Source organism: Thamnophis sirtalis, unplaced genomic scaffold, assembly GCF_051295495.1.
Source record: "Thamnophis sirtalis isolate CommonGarterSnake01/CBP01778 unplaced genomic scaffold, rThaSir2_p1.2 scaffold_3, whole genome shotgun sequence".
Lineage (NCBI taxonomy): Eukaryota > Metazoa > Chordata > Lepidosauria > Squamata > Natricidae > Thamnophis > Thamnophis sirtalis.
The window spans coordinates 131,987,440-132,007,753 of NW_028261383.1; positions in this window are offsets into that span (position 1 = coordinate 131,987,440).

The window sequence follows — 20,314 nt, forward strand, 5'->3', positions numbered from 1 at the left end:
ATATATAGAGATAAAAGGCCATGTTATCTTAGAACCATCCCAAAGGTTTGTAAGGGGAGATGTTTTCCTTTTGGCATCAGGTATTCTTAAACTGCCTCCTCCTCTTGATTTATAGGGGGATGATTTACACACACACACACACACACACACACACACACACACACACACACACACACTCTGCTCTTATTTTTTTGCTTCATTGGTCTCTCTAGGTTTCTGAGAATAAGCAAGCAGCAGGAAATAACATAAGCTCTTATAGCCTATAAACCTAAAAATCATTACCTATGAATATGTATGTTTATGCCATGCATTGCTTATGAATTAGTTTCTGCCTCCTTCGTGAGATGTATATAAGTGCATCGCTTTGTGGAGTGAGGTCTCTCACTATTCTTTGGAGCGACTTCCATCAGCACATTTAATGCTTAATATGGTCTTTGACTTGTTACCACAATTTCTGCTGTTAAGCCAGGTGATTGTTCGGTGAGTCACCCCCACTTTTACAACCTTTTTTTTTTTTTGCCATGGTTAAGCGAATCAGTAAAGTTGCTAAGTAAATTATGTGATCAAGTATCTTATGATTCTTGATGAATGTATTCTATTTTATTTTTCTTTATGTACACTGAGAGTAGTAGGTTTTTTTTCAAAGCATGAGCGTGGGACACATGTTCTTGGAAAAGATTAAAAATTGAGCAGATCAGGGAGACTCGATGAGTGCTTTTAATTTTTTTGATGCAGAGGCAGCAGGAGGAGGATTCCTTCAGTGGCTCCCAAAAGGAAAGCTTTCAACCATGAAGGTCTAGCAGCCAGGACAAAACTTCTGGAAAGAAATTTACAGTATCCAATTTTCTATGCCAATTAATTTCAGATGTCACTTTCTGTGAGCTTGCAGGCAGGTTTCAAGCAAGCATAAGCCCCAAAATTCTTCACAGCCATGGTTTTGCCTTTAAATAACTACAGGCTGCCCATTTCCAAGAGATGGTTCTTGAACCATTGTGAGTCCAAATTTAGGTTAACCAGTTTGCAATCCAGGCTGCTTAATATTTTTAAAACACAATGAGCCCTGGAACTCATGAGACCCCCCAGTGCAACGTATTCTGCTTTACTGGGCAGAATCATTTGTGAGTCGCAATCATGGCTTGGGTTTTGGAGATCTTTTCTCCTAGCTCTTTCAAGTGGGGGAATTTCCTGAGGGGGATGCCCCTCCCCCTTGGAATTATCAGGGAGTAACCGCTTAGGCCTTAATGTACCACAGAGCACAAATCAACATAGGACAGTGATGGCAAATCTTTTTCACCTTGGGCGCCGAAAAAACGTGCATGTGTGCTATCTCACATACTCACATGCCCACCCCCATAATTTAATGCCCCCCGTGCCATATCACCTGCACATGCATGCATTACTGCTGCCCCTCGCATGTGCACATGGCTTCCTTGAAGACTGGGGATTGTGAAAATGGCCTCCCCCCCCCCCCCCGAGACTCTTTGGAGGCCAGAAACAGTCCATTTTCAGACTTCTGATGGGTCCGTTTTTCACCCTCCCTTGGCTGCAGAGGCTTCTAGGAGCTTGGGGAGGGTGAAAAATGGCCCAACATGCAAACTGGAAGTCCATTCTCTGAACTTCCAGTTTGCGCATTGGGCAGTTTTTCACCCTCTAAAGGCTTCAGCAGGCTTCCCTGAAGCCTCCGGACAGTGAAAAACAGCCCAACGCGCAAACTGGAAGTCCGTTCCCGAACCTCCGGTTTGCATGTTGTGCTGTTTTTCGCCCACCGGAGGTTTCAGGGAAACTTCTGGAGGGCAAAAAATGGCTGAAAATCAAGGCCGAAAATTAGCTGGCCAGCACGCACATGCGCACAGGAGCTGACAGGGCAATGCCTCACGTACCCTCAGAAATGCCTCCCGTTTACAATATAGATGTGTTGGAAGAAATGTCCTTCTGGGTTTGGCTCCAAGTGGGGAAAAAGACACTGGAGACATGGAGGCTGCTTGGAAAGATGGTTTTAATGGTGGACAGAACCACATGGCTTGAGTCCTGAACAGAAAAGGTGATCACATGCTTCAATGTTGGTGGAGAAGAGAAGAGAAGCTGAGTCCCTGGTTTTATGCCCTCTCTGGCCTTTGATCTTGAGCTTGTATTCTGATTGGTTGTCAGACTCCCATGGGCCCATGCAAGGGCAACTCTCTAGGCTGCGTTTTGAATCAAGGTTTGGTTGAGTTCTCAGATGCCATATGGCGGAGTTGGGTAAAGGGCCAATATTATCAAGCCTTAATCCCATCACTCTGGAGCTGAAGGAGAGTACTCTTTATTATGTGAAGTGGACTAGCTCAGGCTTTAGTGGCTCATTGACAAAGGAGGATGGGCAGGAAGCTGCAGGCAGCTATTCTGTCTTTTAAAACATGTTTCTTCCTTTTCACATCCAGAGAAATATTCTGCCTTTTCAATATTTCCTAGGATATTTCATTTTTTCTGGGAGAGGGCTGTGTGATAACTTCCTACATATGGGACAAGAAAGAAACCTTACAATGAATTTCTGTGAATGAAACAGTGGTGGGTTTCAAAAATTGTTCGAACCTACTCTGTGGGTGTGGCCTCCCTTGTGGGAGTGGCTTGCTGCCCATGTGACCGGATGGGAGTGGCTTGCCGCCCATGTGACCAGATATGGTCCACTGGTGGAATCTCTTCTAACCGGTTCAGTAGATTTGACGAACCGGTTCTACCGAATAGGTGCGAACTGGTAGGACCCACCTCTGGAATGAAACGAAAAAAGAAAACCTTACAATCCATTTCCAGCCTCCCCCATAGTCTTTACAGCTATCTTCTGGGGATTGAAAAGAGTCTTTTAGTCTTTACTTCTCCATCTCAGGGTCCTTTCTTTCATGTCTACCAGGTGCCATGCTTGGTGTTAAGGTTTGCCAGTCAGGCTTTGCAAGGTCTGCTCCGCTCTGGTTACTGTGATGACTTTCTAGTGGAGGCTGGATCCGAACCCAATGTCTAGCTCAATGTATGGTGTTTCCTCTGGAGGCAGCACCTGGATCCATGTGCTCTGCTTTCACAGGTTGGAGTCATCTGTGCAGGCCTGAAAGACATAAGAAAAAGGTCCCCTCCCCCCTTTGCTGGTAATTTCACCAGGAAGGGCATTGTTGGAGGATTAGAGAAGGGTGAGTGGGGGAGTAGATAGCTTGCAGGCAGAGTTTGTAAAGAAACAACACATCAGTATTACAGTTAAACAGATAAACTGGTAACAATATGGGGATGAGAAAAAGGGAGCTGGATTCACATGCTTTAGGAAAGAGATGAACAGGTAAAATTATTTAAACACACAGTAAATTTCAGGAATGATTTTTTTAATAAATGAACTTAAAACATTTCCTCACAAATTTGGGCTTTTTTTAAAAGCACAGAGAAGAAAGTTGAACTCTATTCTTCACCCCGTCTTAGTTGGCCAGACCAAACTGGCAAATACATTTTCTTTTCTTTTCAGTGCTTTTAATTCTTTTCTGACAATTTAAAATTTTAAAGAATCAGAGACACTCGACAGCTGTAATTACCTCAAGGGCACACAAAGACTTAGACACACACAGACACACACAAGGACAAAGAGGAGATAACAGAACTGAGATTTACACACACGCTAGTCATTCCTGCCATAAATCTCAGTTAAATTAGGGACGGCACTGATGAAATAAATGTCCTTCTGGGTTCGGCTCCAAGTGGGGAAAAGGACACTGGAGACATGGAGGCTGCTTGGAAAGATGGTTTATTGGTGGACAGGACCACGTGGCTTGAGCCCTGAACAGAAAAGGTGATCACATGCTTCAATGTTGGTGGACAAAAGAGAAGGAAGGGCTGAGATGCTGAGTCCCTGGTTTCTATGCCCTCTCTGGCCTTTGATCTTGTATTCTGATTGGTTGTCAGACTCCCATGGGGCCATGCAGGGGCAACTCTGTAGGCTGTCCTTTGAATTCAGGTTTGGTTGAGTTCTTAGATGCCATGTGGGGAGTTGGGTAAAGGGCCAATATTATCATGCCTTAATCCCATCTCCCTGGAGCTGAAGTGGAGAACTCTTTATTATGTAAAGGGACTAGCTTGGTCTTCTTAATGACCCATTGACAAAGTGGGGATGGGCAAAAAGCTACAAGCAGCTATTCTGTCTTTTAAAACATGTTTCTTTCTTTTCACATCCAGAGAAATATTCTGCCTTTTCAATATTTCCTAGGATATTTCATTTTTCTGGGAGAGGACTGGGTGATAACTTTCTACACTTGCAAGCACATACCGGTAGTCCTTGACTTATGACCAGTGGTTGCATAGAAGACAGAGAAAGAGACCAACAAAAACCCCAACATTTTCCCTTTTCTTTTAAGTACCTTTATTTGGCCAAATTGGTTTTCCTGTGTCATCCCTCAGCAAAGCCCATTTTTTACATATTCTTTTTGCTTTCTTCTCATTCATACATGCTAGGATAGGCATCTCCCTCTTGTCCTAAGCCTCAAGCAAGTCTCCTAAAGGGTTTTTTTAAAACCTCCCTTGAACTGTCACGTCCCATGTTTTTTCCCCTCTCCGATGTGGGGTTTAACACTTTGGTTCAGCCCGGTTAGTACCACATCAATTTTCAGACAAAAAGGTCTGGAGAGGACTTTGGCTCCCAACCTGAAGTATGTGTACCTCTTCTTTTAGGGAACTCTGCTTCCAGGTTTCAGACTCCTCTAAAAAACGAGACTCTGAGAGGACCTGCTGCCCCCAACACAGATGAGTATGAACATCTCTTACAACTTCATGTCTTGCTTAATGACCTAAAAAATCCTGGAGTTTGCTTTTGGGATTTTCACAGGACAGAAACAACAACAACAAAATTTCCTTTCCCATCCTTCAATCACAGCCTGCTTGGCTTTCCCTCTTATATACAGAAGATCCCACATTCTGATGGCCCCCCTTGCTTTCCCAAACCTGCTGGTCACTGCTCTTTCGAACTAACAGCAGGTTGAGGGGGCGGGGGTGGCTAGAGACCAGAGAAATAAAATCCAGCTGCTGCCCAAGGGTGAAACCACACACACACTTCCCAGGCTTTTCCATGCTTTAAAATTAAAATTTAGAGACACTCACCCTCTTTCCAAGCAGCCTTTGAGCTCAAAACCCCTTTAAAACCCTATTCCAAATGGCCAAGGTCCAAGAAAAACATACCAACAGACTCAATGGGTCTGTTGCTAACAAGGGAAGCTTACTTGGGCAAGGTCCATTGGTTAGGTTAGCTTGGAGTCCCATCTGGGATGCCACATTGTTGGAAGGAATGTCCTTCTGGGGTCAGTTCTAAGTGGGGGAAAAGACACTGGAAACATGGAGGTTGTTTGAAAAGATGGTTTTAATGGTGGACAGGACCGCATGGCTTGAAGTCCTAGGCAAAAAGGGGATCACATGCTTCAAAGATGTTGAGTGAAGAAAAAGAAGGAAAAAAAGAGTCTTGCTGAGAGTCCCTGAGTTTTTATACCCTCTGTTTGGCCCCATCCCAAAGCTTCCGGTTCCTGTGCAAGAAATGCATCCAGATTGGGTGTCAGGGGGGGGGGGGGGTCTTAGCTAACTTTGTAGGATGTCTGTCTTTTGAGTCCCAAGCTTGGTTGAATTCCCAGATGCCATGTGGTGAGTTACCGTTGCAGTTGGGTCTGCCTGAAGAAGGTAGATCTTTGTTATGTAGAATAGAGTAGCTCAGACCTTTAATGGTAACTGTGGTTTAAACTAGACAGGGCAGTGCTTTTTGTACTGCCCCTGTGTTCAGCATCACCTTCCTTTTCTTATCCTTCCTTCCTGTTTCTTCTTTCAAACTGTGACTTCTCCTACCACAGCTTTTTGTTTGAGACATAAGCTGGTAGCCTCTAGCCATAGTTAGTGGGGGTAAAACTAGACTCCAGTTCTTGCAAGGAGACAAATAAATTCATGGGAAAGCTGTACATAGAGCTGTAATCTGGAAAAGGCTCAGTAGTCCATCATCCGAGAGAAACTGAAGTCTCAACAAGACAGCTGCATGCCTGGATCTTCTACAAATGCATATGCAGGTTTGGGTAATGTTTTTTTTCAGATTCTCCAGCTGGGCCTGTGATGATAAGCCATTTATATCTGAGCATCATTTTGCAGCAAAAACTACTCTTGAATTGCTGAGACAGCAGAAAATGGGGAAATGAAAACAAAAGAGATATATTTCTAAATAGGCTGTGCTAGAAGAATTTACTTGGTCTGATTTTCTGAGGTGGGTCACATATAATATGCAATAAACACAAATGGATAGCTGCTAGAAATGAAGTTTATTCATTCAACCACTTACAAAGGTTGAAGGTAGGTTACCTCATTAGTGATTTACCAGTAGATATATAGCAAGCAGGCTTTGAGGTTTAAATATGCAGATTGAGGTGCTCCTGCCCTCAGCTTTAATCCTGAGATGAATTGCCCTGAGAATGTGTGAAATTCTGGAAGGTCGGTCCTCCCTAGATGTAGATTTTTATGAGGGGATCTGGCGTCTTCCCTTATTTTGAGGGGATTCTTTGATAGAGCTAGTGATGAGGTATTAGTCTAGTATTAGGATTGTATGTTTCTGGAAGTTCAAAGGACTGCTAAAAGGGGGGTCGGGGCAAATTAAAGACTTCCTATATTTAAGACAGAATTTCTGTCTTAAATTCTATTTTTCTATTTAAATTCTATTTTTCTATTTAAATTCTGTTTTTCTATTTAAATTCTATTTTTCTATTTAAATTCTATTCTAGTTTAAATTCTTACAACTGCAAGATGTTTCATTCCACACTATGCAACCTTATAGTTTCATTATTTCTTCAAGTAGGTCTTGTATCTCACTTGTTTTGAAAAGAAAAATAACACCTACAGTATTATTATCATCAGCGCTAATCCCATCAGGGATGAATATAACATAATGAGCACAGATACACTGGCATTTTTACAAGGCTATATACACGATTTATTGCTTTATTTTTGGTTTTTGTTACCTGATGTACAATTTTCACTTGTTACAACTGATTACTTGAATGGGCACAATGATTTTGAAATATTTTTATGTCTGTTCTTTTTGCAATATATCATGAACATTGTTAAAAAAAACAACTGACCAGTTGGATATGACCGCTGCTTGCATTCCACTTTGCTGAAGTGAGATAGGAATGAAGAAATACATAAACCAATGTGAGTGATTAACTGTACTTGCAAAGTTAGAATGCTGGGAGTAATAACAAGTTATAGTATTCATTGGGGTTAGGTGTCAAACTCGCATCTTCATGGCATTGTCATGTGAAAGATCACAACTTTCCCCCATTTGCTAAACCAGGCATGGCCAGCGCATGACACATCTGGGCTGCGGGGCCATGAGTTTGACAGCTCTGGGTAAGGTATTGGTGTGTTTTACAAGGTGAAGCTGTGGATTAAAAATTAGTATTACAAAGTGATATCACATATCACATTCTTTGATTTCTAACTCTGAAATGCCTATTTTTAAGGCTTAAGCTATAGTGGAGGGTGAGCTACTAAGTTAATGAACTAAAAAACTTTTATTTGCACAAAGTTGTTTCAACAGTCTGAAAATCAGACCAAAGGTATAAATTTAGATAAGATAGGATAAGGATGAGGGTAAGGAGCCTGGGAAGAAGAAATGAATAAAGAGAGAGGGGGAGGGAAGCAATAGAGAAAGAGAGAAATAAAAAGAAAGAAAGAATCTATGAATTTTATCATGTCATATTACATATTCCAAGGTATAATGACAACCTGAAATTCATCTGCTCTGAATAAAATTAATTTAAAAAATTAACTAAATAAAATTATTAAAAGAGGCAAATCACAACATCAGCACAGAGAGATGGATCCCAAAGGCAATATTTTTCCAAACATGCTACACTGATTTAGGAAAGGCAGAAAAATGTGCTCGAGAGAGGATTTTTTTTTTGCTTTGTTTAAACATCTCTCTTTCTGATGAACCTAGGAACGATAGGACACCTGTGGAGATTACAAAGAATATCATCCTCTTTTTTTCCCATCCCCTCTGGAAATGTTTTGTTAAACAGTCAGCTTTCAAGCCTGTTCAAGCATTGCAGGTGTTAAAAATAAACAGCATAAGTGGCCTGAGAAACTTACTTAAATAAAGCAAAACAGAAAATTATCAGTTCTGTCAAGGACAAAATTAGACAAGATTCTCATGAAATGAGTTTCTTAGTTCAGTCATACTCATGAAGTGAACAGAAGGAAAATGCAGAAGATGGAGGTTTTATTAACTCCTTTGTGACTCTTCCACAGAATAAATTGTGATCATACATTGGTAATATGATAGAATAGAGTAGAATAGAACAACAGAGTTGGAAGGGATCTTGGAGGTCTTCTAGTCCAACCCCCTACTTAGGCAGGAAACTCATTTCAGACAAATGGTTATCCAATCTCTTCTTAAAAACTTCCAGTGTTGAAGAATAACTTGCTTTGTCTTTGTATTTTAAATTTTTTAGTATTTTTAAATTGTTTTTATGTAAGCTGCCCAGAGTCCTTCAGGATTGGGCGGCATACAAATTCATTAAAACTTGAATCTTGAATTCATAATTTCTGGAGGAGGCAAGTTTTTCCACTGATTAATTGTTCTAGCTGTCATAAAGTTTCTCCTTAGTTCTGGGTTGCTTCTCTCCTTGATTAGTTTCCATCCATTGCTTCTTGTCCTACCCTCAGGTGCTTTGGAACATAAGCTTAACTCCCTCTTCCTTGTGGCAGCCCCTGAGATATTGGAACACTGCTATCATGTTACCCCTAGTCCTTATTTTCGTTAAATTACACATACCCAATTCAAGCAACCATTCTTTATGTGTTTTAGCCTCCAGTCCCCTAATCATCTTTGTTGCTCTTCTTTGCACTCTTTCTAGAGTTGCAACATCTTTTTTACATCATGGCAACCAAAACTGGACGCAGTATTCCAAGTATAATGCTTTCACGTGATCTTGATTCTATCCCTGTTTGCTGTACAGTTAAATTGCTGATTGCATTGACTGATAACAGATTAGAAATAATTGGGACACTTCACTTTTGCCTTAGCCACAAGCTAAGCAAGTGGATTCTGGAAGCTGCTTTGATGTGGGGGGAAAACTATTTACCCCCAAAATAAGATATCCCCTGATAATAAGCCCAATCGAGCTTTTGAGCACATGCACTAAAATAAGCCCTCCCTAGAAAATAGACACTCCCTGAAAATACTGCAACACAGCAGCAGTCATGAGGTGACCACGCTCACTGCCTCCTGCACCTCAAAAATTAGACCTCCCCGAAAATAAGGCCAAGTGCTTATTTTGGGGGTCAAAAGAAAATAAGACTCTGTCTTATTTTTGGGAAACACAGTACATTTGCTTGCAAACAGCGAGGTGGCACATCGGTTCAAGACAGAAGAATCTTATCAATGCCATAGAGTATAAGGCAAAGGCCAACAATGTGACTGACCTGCAGACCCCTCAGCCAATGGAAATTAATTCATGGGGCAAGAATCCTTTTCCATATTAACTTCAATCCTGAGCAGGACAGTGCAAATCAAACTGAGGACCCACTGGGCCTTCAACTCCAAAGTTCTATCTAACACCAAGGGCTTCCATCAAAGCATCTTTGTAGAAATTTATATAACTTGCATGAAAATACAGTAATAGAGGAACCTATTAGATGATACCCATTAGATGAAAGAGAGGTTTAACCACCTGAAAATTGAGAATGAAGTTCTTGACCTAAGTCCAACAGAGCAACAAACCAACCACATTGCTTTTGCTCCCTTAGATGAAGCATTTGCACTCAAATTGTAGAAATCAATTCTCTGGATTCAAATGAGCATCTTCTTCAAAGGAAAAGCAGAAGAAATGGCAGTGCTGGATGAGCAGGGGTGGAATCATCCCACTCAGAAAAAGCAAAAATGTGTTCTGGTGCCGCAGTGGTTAGAAAGCTAATTCTGCTGATTGCTGGCTGCCTGCAATTTGGCAGATTGAATCTCACCAGGTTCAAAGGTTGACTCAAACTTCCATCCTCCTGAGTGGGTAAAATGAGGACCCAGATTGTTGGGGCCAATATGCTGATTCTTAAACTGTTTAGAGCGGGCTGTAAAGCACTGTGAAGTGGTACGTAAGTCTAAGTGGTATTGCTATTGTTATTATTTTAGGCTGAAATATAATCATTTCTACTGCTACTTGTTTCCAATTCTTTGAAGTTTTAATAGCGCCTGCTATATGGAAGAGTGAAAAGCAAGATATTTAAAGTTTAGTAGAGAACAAGAACCAAAGAAATTAGGTAATATTGGAAGATTAGCCACTTATGAGATTATCCAGTCAAAGGTTTGGAGAAAACCATTATTGCTGAATTCACACAACATGGAAAACCAAAATAAAGTACAGTATATTACAATATAGTATGCTCTATGCTGTCTTGGATAAAACAAAAATCTGCTTTTCAGAAGAAAATTCATCTGAACTCTTCCAGCAGGCTGTAGAAACTGACTCTGCCTGCAACTATCTTTGATATGAGAAAGGGAGCAAAGTCACACTTTCAAGGTTCAGTTACTATAGCCTATATCAATAGAATTCCAATGTTTCTTGTGAAGTCTGACTAGTTTGGAAAATCATATTGATCCGTAGTATTCCACTAATGAGTTGTCATACAGCAATGATTCTGAGCCTTAACAGTTTTAAGATGTGTGGACTTGGCTGGGGAATTCTGGGACCTTAAAGTTGCTGAGGTTGAACAACACTATTAGACTGTAAACTGTATTTAATTTTTGATCAAGAAACCTGATATAATTGTTTTGTATACTGATGCTCTCTGTGTTGATTATGCCCACTAGGTACAAAGATCTAGGGAGGGTAAAACTGTTGTATATATTCATGCTCCCAAGACTGCAAAGAAGCAATAATCAAACAAAAGATATTCTCATTCAGTCTTATAATCTAATTTTAATTGTTCTTCCAATTAGTTCATTTCATTTTCATTATTTGTTCTACTGCCAAGAAGTATAAATCTGATCTCTAAGTGCTTTTCTCCATACAACAGTCTGACTTGTGATGAAAGAAAGTGGACAGGACCACATGGCTTGAGTCCTGAACAGAAAAGGTGATCACATGCTTCAATGTTGGTGGAGAAAAGAGAAGGAAAGGCTGAGATGCTGAGTCCCTGGTTTTATGCCCTCTCTGGCCTTTGATTTTGAGCTTGTATTCTGATTGGTTGTCAGACTCCCATGGGTAAGGTGACCAGATTTTAAAATTGGTAAAGCAGGACACCATTGATGGGGGGACGGGTGGTGGTGGTGTGTTCTTGATTAAAAAATTTGCCGCCTGGCGCTGCAGCTGAGGTGAAGCTGCCAAAGCTCCCGCTGGTGCCCTCGCCCGTGGCAGCGGTGGTGCTGCCTCCCCCTCCGCTTGGAGCACCTGAGCTGGGCACCACGTTACCCCTGCTGCCGCTGCCTCTTCCTCCGCCATGCTTTTGAGAAGCCATGGGGCCATTTGTTTCCTGCTCCCGCCCCCTCCACCGCCTTCCTACTGGCTCCCGCAGCCTCATGGTTCCTCAAAAGCACGGCGAAGGAGGAGGGGGCAGGGGTAATGCAGTGCCCAGCTCAGTTGCTCCGAGTGGAGGGGGAGTCGCCGCTGCCATGGGCAGGGGTGTCGGGGGGAGCTTGGCGGCTTCACCTTTCAATGTTTTTATTGCAGAGATCCTCTGAAATCCTCTGCATTGGGCTTTTCCATCCTCAGTTTCTGCGGAGACTCCAAGCCCTAACAGCGGAGACTCCTGCCTTTCTCCCACCGCTCCTCTGCAAGCCAGAGACACTTACAGAGTATGCCCGCAAAAGTTGACATCAGCTTGAGGAAAGGGTTCCTGTATTTGGTGGTCTTGCACCGGGGGCAACCTTGGTTATCCTCCAACTCATCTGTTAAATGCTTCCGCCTACTTCGCTTCGCTGGCATTCTGCATGCCTTAAAACGCCGGGAGGGAGGATGATGGGACCGATGACAGGGACCGGAGCAGACGGAGGGATCCGAGGAAAAGAAGGAATGTGAAACTCCACCAAAGAGGCGACAAACTGGAGAGCCAAAACTCTCAAACCTTTGAATCCTCTCAGACCCTCGTGCACCAGTCAAGGGGGAAGTGCCGTGGAAGGGAGGTCGGGGATATTGGGGGTCCGGGGCTCGTGGGAAGGAAGCCGCCTCGGAGTTTAGCAACCTCAGACTTCAACTCCTGGAATTCCCAGCCAGCAGGTGACACATCCCGGATCCTGGGACTTGCAGTCTGCAGCCATGGAAAGTGGTGGAGCTGCATAAAACCGAGCGACAGAACCGGATATCTGCAGACATGGAGAAATCCCTCCACAAAGCCCGCAGGGAAGGCGGGTCACAAAGGCTGCCAGGGAGGATTCCTGCCTTCTGATCGGGGCATGGGGAGAGCGGCACAGGGTCGCCAGGTGGCCCAGCGAAGGCAGCGGATCCCGGGGGGCCTCTGAGGCCGTCGTGCCGGTGAGGATGGCCCAGCTCGCCAGCATTCAGACCCAGGCAGCCCTGCAGTGACCCTCGCAGGCGGCTCCCGACGGGCTCCGCAAGCTGGGCTGCAACCGCTGCACTTCTGGCTGGGAAGCAGCGCCCTCCCACCTGTGGCTGAAGGGGATCCGGGGGTGGGGGTAGGGGGGAGTGCAGCACCTGTGGCCAGCCTGGTGGCACCTCCTGAGGGAGGTCGGGAGCCAAGGGGCGCCGGCGGAAGGCTCCCTTCCTGCAGGGCTGCAGTTGCCGTTCATGGCCGCCGCCGGGTGGAAGCCATGCCGAGAATCTTCCTACTAAATTTGCTGCTGGAGCTGCCATCACCCTCACTCCAGAAACACGGCGTCCGCCCTTTAAAAGCGTCCATCTGGCTCTCCGGTGAGGGGAAGGATCTTTCCGCTGTGCAACATGGAAAAACGCCCTGCGCCCTTTGCTAATTACTTTATGTGTGCTTTGAAAAGAGGAGAGCGGATGAAAAGCGGGACTTTTTTGAAACGCCGCAGGACACGGGACAAATTATTAATAATCGGGACTGTCCCACCAAAAGCGGGACATCTGGTCACCTTACCCATATGGCAATGCAGGGGCAACTCTCTAGGCAGTGTTTTGAATCCAGGTTTGGTTGAGTCCTCAGATGCCATGTGGTGAGTTGGGTAAAGTGCCAATATTATCATGCCTTAATCCCATCCCCCTGGAGCTGAAGGGGACAGCTCTTTATTATGTAAAGTAGACTAGCTTGGCCTTCCTAATGGCCCATTGACAAAGTGGGGATGGGCAGGAAGCTACAGGGAGCTATTCTGTTTTTTAAAACATGTTTCTTCCTTTTCACATCCAAAGAAATATTCTGCCTTTTCAATATTTCCTAAGATATTTCATTTTTCTGGGAGAGGGCTGGGTGATAACTTTCTACACTTGCAAGCACATACCGGTAGTCCTTGACTTATGACCACAATTGGGACTGGAATCTTGATCATTGAACAAAGCAGTCAATAAGTGATATGGCAAAGGTTAAACTCCAAGATGTTCAAATGGCTATTTAAAAGTTTCAGGGGGCTAATGATGGTAACTAAGTCTCTAATATGGAATGTTAAGCAATTGCATCAATTTAGCAGGAAATGGAGTGCTCAGTATTGAACGGTATGATTTGGTATATGGCTGCTTGTTTGCTGTATAATAAAGAGGTGGATGAGAACTTTAAAGGTCATGCTCTGGGGAATGCCTTGCTACGGGTTGGGAAAAAACATCAATATTAATTAAATGACATGGTAGATTTATAAAAAGGTTAAGGTATTCTGGATAAAAATATGATGGATTATGCAAAATGTTCTAAAAAAAAGGGATAAAGTTTACCTCCCACCTATTTTTTGTTATGTATAATTACTGACTGTACAGCAGTAGAGATTAACTTGACTTTGCATTTGATAACTGCAGCTAGATTGTTGGTGGCGCAATACTGGAAGAAGGAAGATTTGTTTACTATCTAGGAATGAACATTGAAAATCACAAACTTAGCAGAGATGGCTAAAATATTTGCATATCTCAAGGATAATTCAAACGAGAGATATAAACGAGACTGGGAAAAATGGATTGACTATATTCAAAATAAATATGGGTCTAGAAAATTTCAGATAGCTTATGATTAAGATCAGAAATGATACAAATTGTTTATAGTTAGCCTAGCAAGGAGGAGCTAAGCTCAATTCAAACATGTTATTAACTTTCTATGTTTTCTTAAAGTATATCTTAAACTGTTTTTGCTAAAAATTTATACCTTGTATTGGTTCTGGGAAGTCAGGGTGGGGGAAGGTTGGGGGGTTTGGGGGGGAGGGGGGGAGGGAGTGGAAAACATCAATATTATGATTGTACATGTATACTGCTATTTTTTCTTTTTTATGTATATTGAAATGGAATTATAAATATCATCAACACAAAAGGGAGTTTGCTCAGAAGCTGAAATACACCAAGTGAATTAGAGGAAGAGTGGGAAGCAAAGGAAAGAAGAAAGATAGGAAGAGAGGGATAGGAGAGAGGGTGAAGATGAGGTGTATAAGGAGGAGTGGTAAGGGGAGAGAGAAGAAGGAGAAAGGAAGGGGAATTAGTGTAGAAAATGATGGAGGGAAGGCAGGATGTAGAAGAGTGGGAAGCAGAGGAGAGAAAAAAGATAGGAAGAGAGGGAGAGGAGAGAGGGGGAAGGGGGAAGATGAGCTGCATAGGGAGGAGTGGTAAGGGGAGAGAGTAGAAGGAGAAAGGAAGGGGAAGTAGAGTAGAAAATGATGGAGGGAAGACAGAATGTAGAAAGGGGGAGGAGAGAAGGGGAAGAAAGTGTCGGATAAGGTATAAATATGGTGTATGGAGTGCAGAAGAGCCAATAACTGGGTTTTTCTTTCTTTCTTTTTTTCTTTGGTGGTTGATGGTAAGATGAATTGATGTAAGTACTTAATAATACAACTTGATATTGACTATGTAATAGTATACATGTGATTATATGCTATGAAAATGGAAAATAAAAACTTTTTATGACAAAAAAAATAAGACGACAAAAAAAAAAAAGAATATAAAATTAGGTACAAGAAGGTACATAAAGCACAACATTATTTATTGCTAGGGCTATCGACCAGAACTTCAATAGACATTCATGTGGCAACTGGCAGGTATAAGAGAGAATGTTACATTAAAATATTTGTTATCTAATAAGTGATATGCCCATATGCTCAATGTTGGCAATCCCAAATTGTGGTTGTTAAGCAATTTCCTATGTCATTAAGAGGGCAGAAGGAAAAAAAATCTGCCTGCCAGAACTGAGATCCACGTGAGAGGGGAAGGTCTCCACTCAGCTGCAGAAACAGAGCTTTGACCTCCAAGGTCTGAGGCCTATTTCTGCAGCCTGGCAGCTGGACGGAGTTTCTCTCCATGCACGGAAAATGCCTCTGCCGTGCTGCAGAAACAGAGTTCAGATCTCTGTGATCCAACTCTTTTTTCCTTCAGCACAGGAAGTTCAGTTCTTATCAGGCAACTTTATCAGTTCACGCCCTCTCCCCAGACAAGAGGGAAACTTCTCAGCAGGAGGGAGCATCTTGCAACCTTCAGGTCTGGCTTCCCCATTGGCCTTCTTGGGGAAGCTGGCAGAAAAGATTGCAAACAGTGATCACAGGGCAATCGATCGTAAGGCCAAACAAATATCCCAAATGTGGTCATGCGGTCCGCTGACCTTCTTTTGGACTCTAAGAGGGGTGAGACTGACCGGTTGCTACTTGTGAACACCAGACTTTCATGCCTTACCCTTTCCCATGTACGGCTGCCTTGTACACTATTGACTTTTGGCCTGGTAGCTGTGGACGTCTCTCCGGGACATAGAGGAGAGAGAGGAGCGGAGTAGTTCTCTCTCCACTTTTACATCATTGTTTGATGGCACACAATCACAGTGCTCCATGCATTTTAACATATGGTGAGTGCTTGAGGTGTGACTGTGATGTATGTATGTACCCACTTTTATTATATAGCTGTATTTGTGTTTTTAAAATTGTCATGGGGGAGTGTTTGTTTGGATGAGTGAGTATGTTTGAGAAGGCTGGGACTACAACCGGGTACCTCCTACACTGAGTGCTTTGCAGAAGTGTTAGGGGGGCCTGGTTTAACCCCCAGCCTTAGAATGTATGGTTCAAAGGGCTTGCCAGGGATGTCGATAGCCCTGGGGGAGGGTGGGGAGCCTATGGACACGGGAGTGGGCCGGAGCATTACGGTCTTAACTGGGAGGGGCAGATATGGCGGGGACTTTAGGGCAAGCCATTACCTGGGAAAGAGGGTTCGCTATGTTACAGAGATCCCTCTTTCTGGCCCTATTAGTCCCACTCCAAAGCCAGATGGTGCGAGTAGTCAGGGCCCTGGTCTCAGGCTGCTGTTGCTAAATGCCAGGTCTGTCGTTCACAAGGCTCCCCTCGTCCGGGACTTAATTTTAGACGAGGGGGCAGACCTGGCATGTATTACTGAAACCTGGCTGGGCCCGGAGGGAGGAGTCCCCCTCACCGAGATGTGCCCAGATAGTTTTCAGGTGCTTCACCAGCCACGACCCCAGCGAAGGGGTGGAGGAATGGCCGTTGTTATCCGAGAGTCATTAGTTCCTCGTAGGATCCCTGCTCCGGAGCTTGTCGAGTGTGAGTCCTTGCTGGTGAGGTTGGACCCTGGGGGTCAAGTGAGCTTGCTGCTAACGTACCTGCCTCCCACACCGTTGCAGCAGCTCTCCCCTCGCTCCTCGAGTCAGTAGCCGAGCTGGTAGTTGAGTTCCCCAGACTTATGGTGCTGGGGGACTTCAACTTGCCTTTGCTTGGCGAGCACTCTGATGGGGCACAGGAGTTCATGGCTTCCACGACAGCCATGGGCTTGACCCAGGTAATTCGGGATCCAACTCACTTGGCAGGTCACACACTTGACCTCATATTCCTCTCGGAGCAGTGGAGTTGTGATCTTGGTCTGAGGGGTATTGAGATCTTGCCCCTGTCGTGGTCAGACCACTGCCTACTGAGGCTTGACTTTCGGAGGCCGATCCCCCACTGTAGGGAGGAGGAACCGATTAGGTGGTTCCACCCCAGGCGCCTTATGGACCCTATGGGCTTTCAGACGGCGCTTGGTGTTATACCTGATACTCTCGCCCGCGATTCGGTTGGGACGCTGGTCGCTGCTTGGAACTCGGCGGTGGCAGGGGCCCTCAAACGGATTGCGCCTTTACGGCCGATCTGAAGCAGTGGATCCAGGAGGGCTCCTTGGTTTACTGAGGAACTCTGGGAGATGAAGCGCCAAAAGAGACGCCTAGAGCGCTGCTGGAGATCCAGTAAGTCTGAGTCAGACCGGGCACTGTTAAAATCCTGCATCAGAGCCTACCTCCGGACGTCAAAAAGAACTCACATTGCCGCTCTGATAGCTTCCGCTGAGTCACGCCCAGCCGCCTTGTTTAGGATAGCCCGTTCCCTCCTTAAAGGGAGGGATGTGGGCACTTCTTTACAAGGTAAGGCTGAGGAGTTCGTCTAATTTCTCGCGGATAAAGTGGCTCGGCTTCGGGCAAACCTGGACTCCAATTGCGCAGAGCCAGCCGAGGTACCGGGGGAGAGTCTTGAACGACACCGTTGGATTGATTTCGAGGCTGTTACTCCTGAGGAAGTGGACAAGGCCATCGGAGCAGTGAGTGCCTCCACATGTGTACTGGACCCGTGTCCCTCCTGGCTGGTCGCGAATAGCAGGGAGGTGACACGGGGCTGGATCCAGGTGATAGTGACCGCGTCTCTCCAGGAAGGGTCCTTTCCCCCCCTTTAAAGGAGGCGGTGGTGAGACCCCTACTGAAGAGACCGTCCTTGGATCCAGCCATTTTAAATAACTACCGTCCAGTCTCCAGCCTCCCCTTTGTTGGGAAGGTTGTTGAGAAAGTGGTGGCCTCCCAGCTCCGGTGGTCCTTGGAAGAAGCCGATTATCTAGACGCCTTCCAATCTGGTTTCAGGCCTGGCTACAGCACGGAAACTGCTTTGGTCACACTGACCGATGATCTCTGGAGAGCCAGAGACGGGGGCCAGGCCTCCGTTCTGGTGCTCCTGGACCTCTCAGCAGCCTTCGATACCATCGACCATGGTATCCTTCTGCGGCGGTTGCGAGAGCTGGGGGTGGAAGGCACCGTTTTTCAGTGGTTCTCCTCCTACCTCTCGGGCAGGTCGCAGTCGGTGTTGGTTGGAGGACAGAGATTGCCCCCTAGGCCCCTTAACTATGGGGTGCTGCAGGGGTCAGTCCTGTCCCCCCTCCTGTTTAACATTTACCTGAAGCCGCTGGGAGAGATCATCCGACGTGACCCGTCAAAAGCGCGGACGGCAAAAGCGCGATCGACAAAATCGCGCCTTTGACGTCATCACAGCGCGACGAAAAAGATCGAAAAATTCAAATAAAAATTAATAAAAATTAAATTAAAGCAAGCCGATTCACATAAAGGTAAGGGTTAGGGTTAGGGTTAGGGTTAGGGTTAGGGTTAGGTTAAGGGTTAGGGTTAGCTTTAGAGCGTTAGCGTTAGCGTTAGGGTTAGGATAAGGGTTAGCGTTACGTTTTTCGTTACTTTAACGGTTAGGTTTAGGGTTAGGTTTAGGGTTAGGTTAAGAGTTAGGTTTAGGGTTAGGTTTAGGGTTAGGTTTGGGGGGGTTAGGGGAAGGTTTTAGCTTTATTTTTACATTTTTTCGATCTTTTTCGTCGCGCTGTGATGACGTCACAGCGCGCTTTTGTCGAGTGCGATTTTGTCCTACGCGCTTTTGTGGTGGAACCATCATCCGATGGCATGGGATAAAATACCACCAGTATGCGGACGATACTCAATTGTATCTGTCCACCCTGTGCCAGGTCAGTGAAGCAGTTGACGTGATGTGTCAGTGCCTGGAGGATGTGAGGGTCTGGATGGGGGTTAACAAGCTTGTACTCAATCCGGATAAGACCGAGTGGCTTGTGTTCTTTCCTCCCACAAATTGGCAAGGTATTCCATCTCTCAGGCTGGGGGGTGAAATTATACGCCCCTCAGACAGGGTTCGCAATTTGGGAGTTCTCCTGGACACACAGCTGACCTTAGATCACCATTTGTCGGCTGTGACCAGGGGGGCATTTGCCCAGGTTCGCCTGGTGCACTAATTGCGTCCCTACCTGAACCGGGAGGATCTTACAACAGTTACTCATGCCCTTGTGACCTCAAGACTGGACTACTGCAATGCGCTCTACATGGGGCAGCCCTTGAAGAGTGTTCGGAGACTTCAGCTGGTCCAGAATGCAGCCGCACGAGCAATTGTGGGTGCGCCACGGTACACCCACGTTACATCTATCCTCCGCGAGCTGCACTGGCTGCCTATTGATCTCCGGACTCGCTTCAAGGTGCTAGTTATCACTTATAAAGCCCTACATGGTATTGGACCTGGGTACTTGAGAGACTGCCTCCTGCAAATTACCTCCCATAGACCCATTAGATCCCACAGATTAGGCCTCCTCCGAATTCCATCTGCCGGACCCTCGCCACCCTTCAAGCCTTCCGGACAGCCGTTAAGACCTGGCTGTCCCAGCAAGCCTGGGGTTGAGTTCCCCCCCTACTCGAATTTGCTGTGCTTGTTGTGTTTTTTAAATTGTTGTATCACTGTACTGTTTGTCTTACTTTCTGTATTTGTTCCCCTTCCCCTGGTTTTTGTTCAGCCGCCCAGAGTCCCTTCGGGGAATAGGGCGGCTTACAAATCGAATAAATACCAAATCCAATACCAAATGTGACTCCAGTGTGACATTTCACAAGGATCAGAAAGACTTTGTGGGCCCTTTCCAAGGTTATCCTAATTTCTGAACTGTCATTAAACAACCGGTCAAGGATTCTCTGTACAGCCTGAGGGATCTCTTCACGAAATGCAACAAAACCTGTACTGTAATCAGCTGCCCCGATCGATTCTTTGGCAGTGGAGGAGTTTCAGCTTCGACAGAGAGGCCAATCTTAACAGTTCACTAATCTTCTTTCCAAGTGCTTCTTCACATTCACCACCGGAGCAGCTCACCGCAAAAAGCGGCGGGGACATTTTTCAGCCGCCTGTCTTGGGGGAAGGGTAAGGGGGAGGGTAAGGGAGCAAATTCAGCCGGCTGAATCGAGTCCAGCTGGGTTGGCCTTCCCCGCTGTTAGCTCGGGCAACGCTCAAATCTCCTCCTCCTCGCAAGCGCTTTCTGGAATTCCCCGCCTACAAATCAGGCTCTGGTCCTACAGCAGCCTGCAAAGTAAACAGAGAGGTGGGACGCCAGTGTGACGTTTGGAAAGCGATACTTTG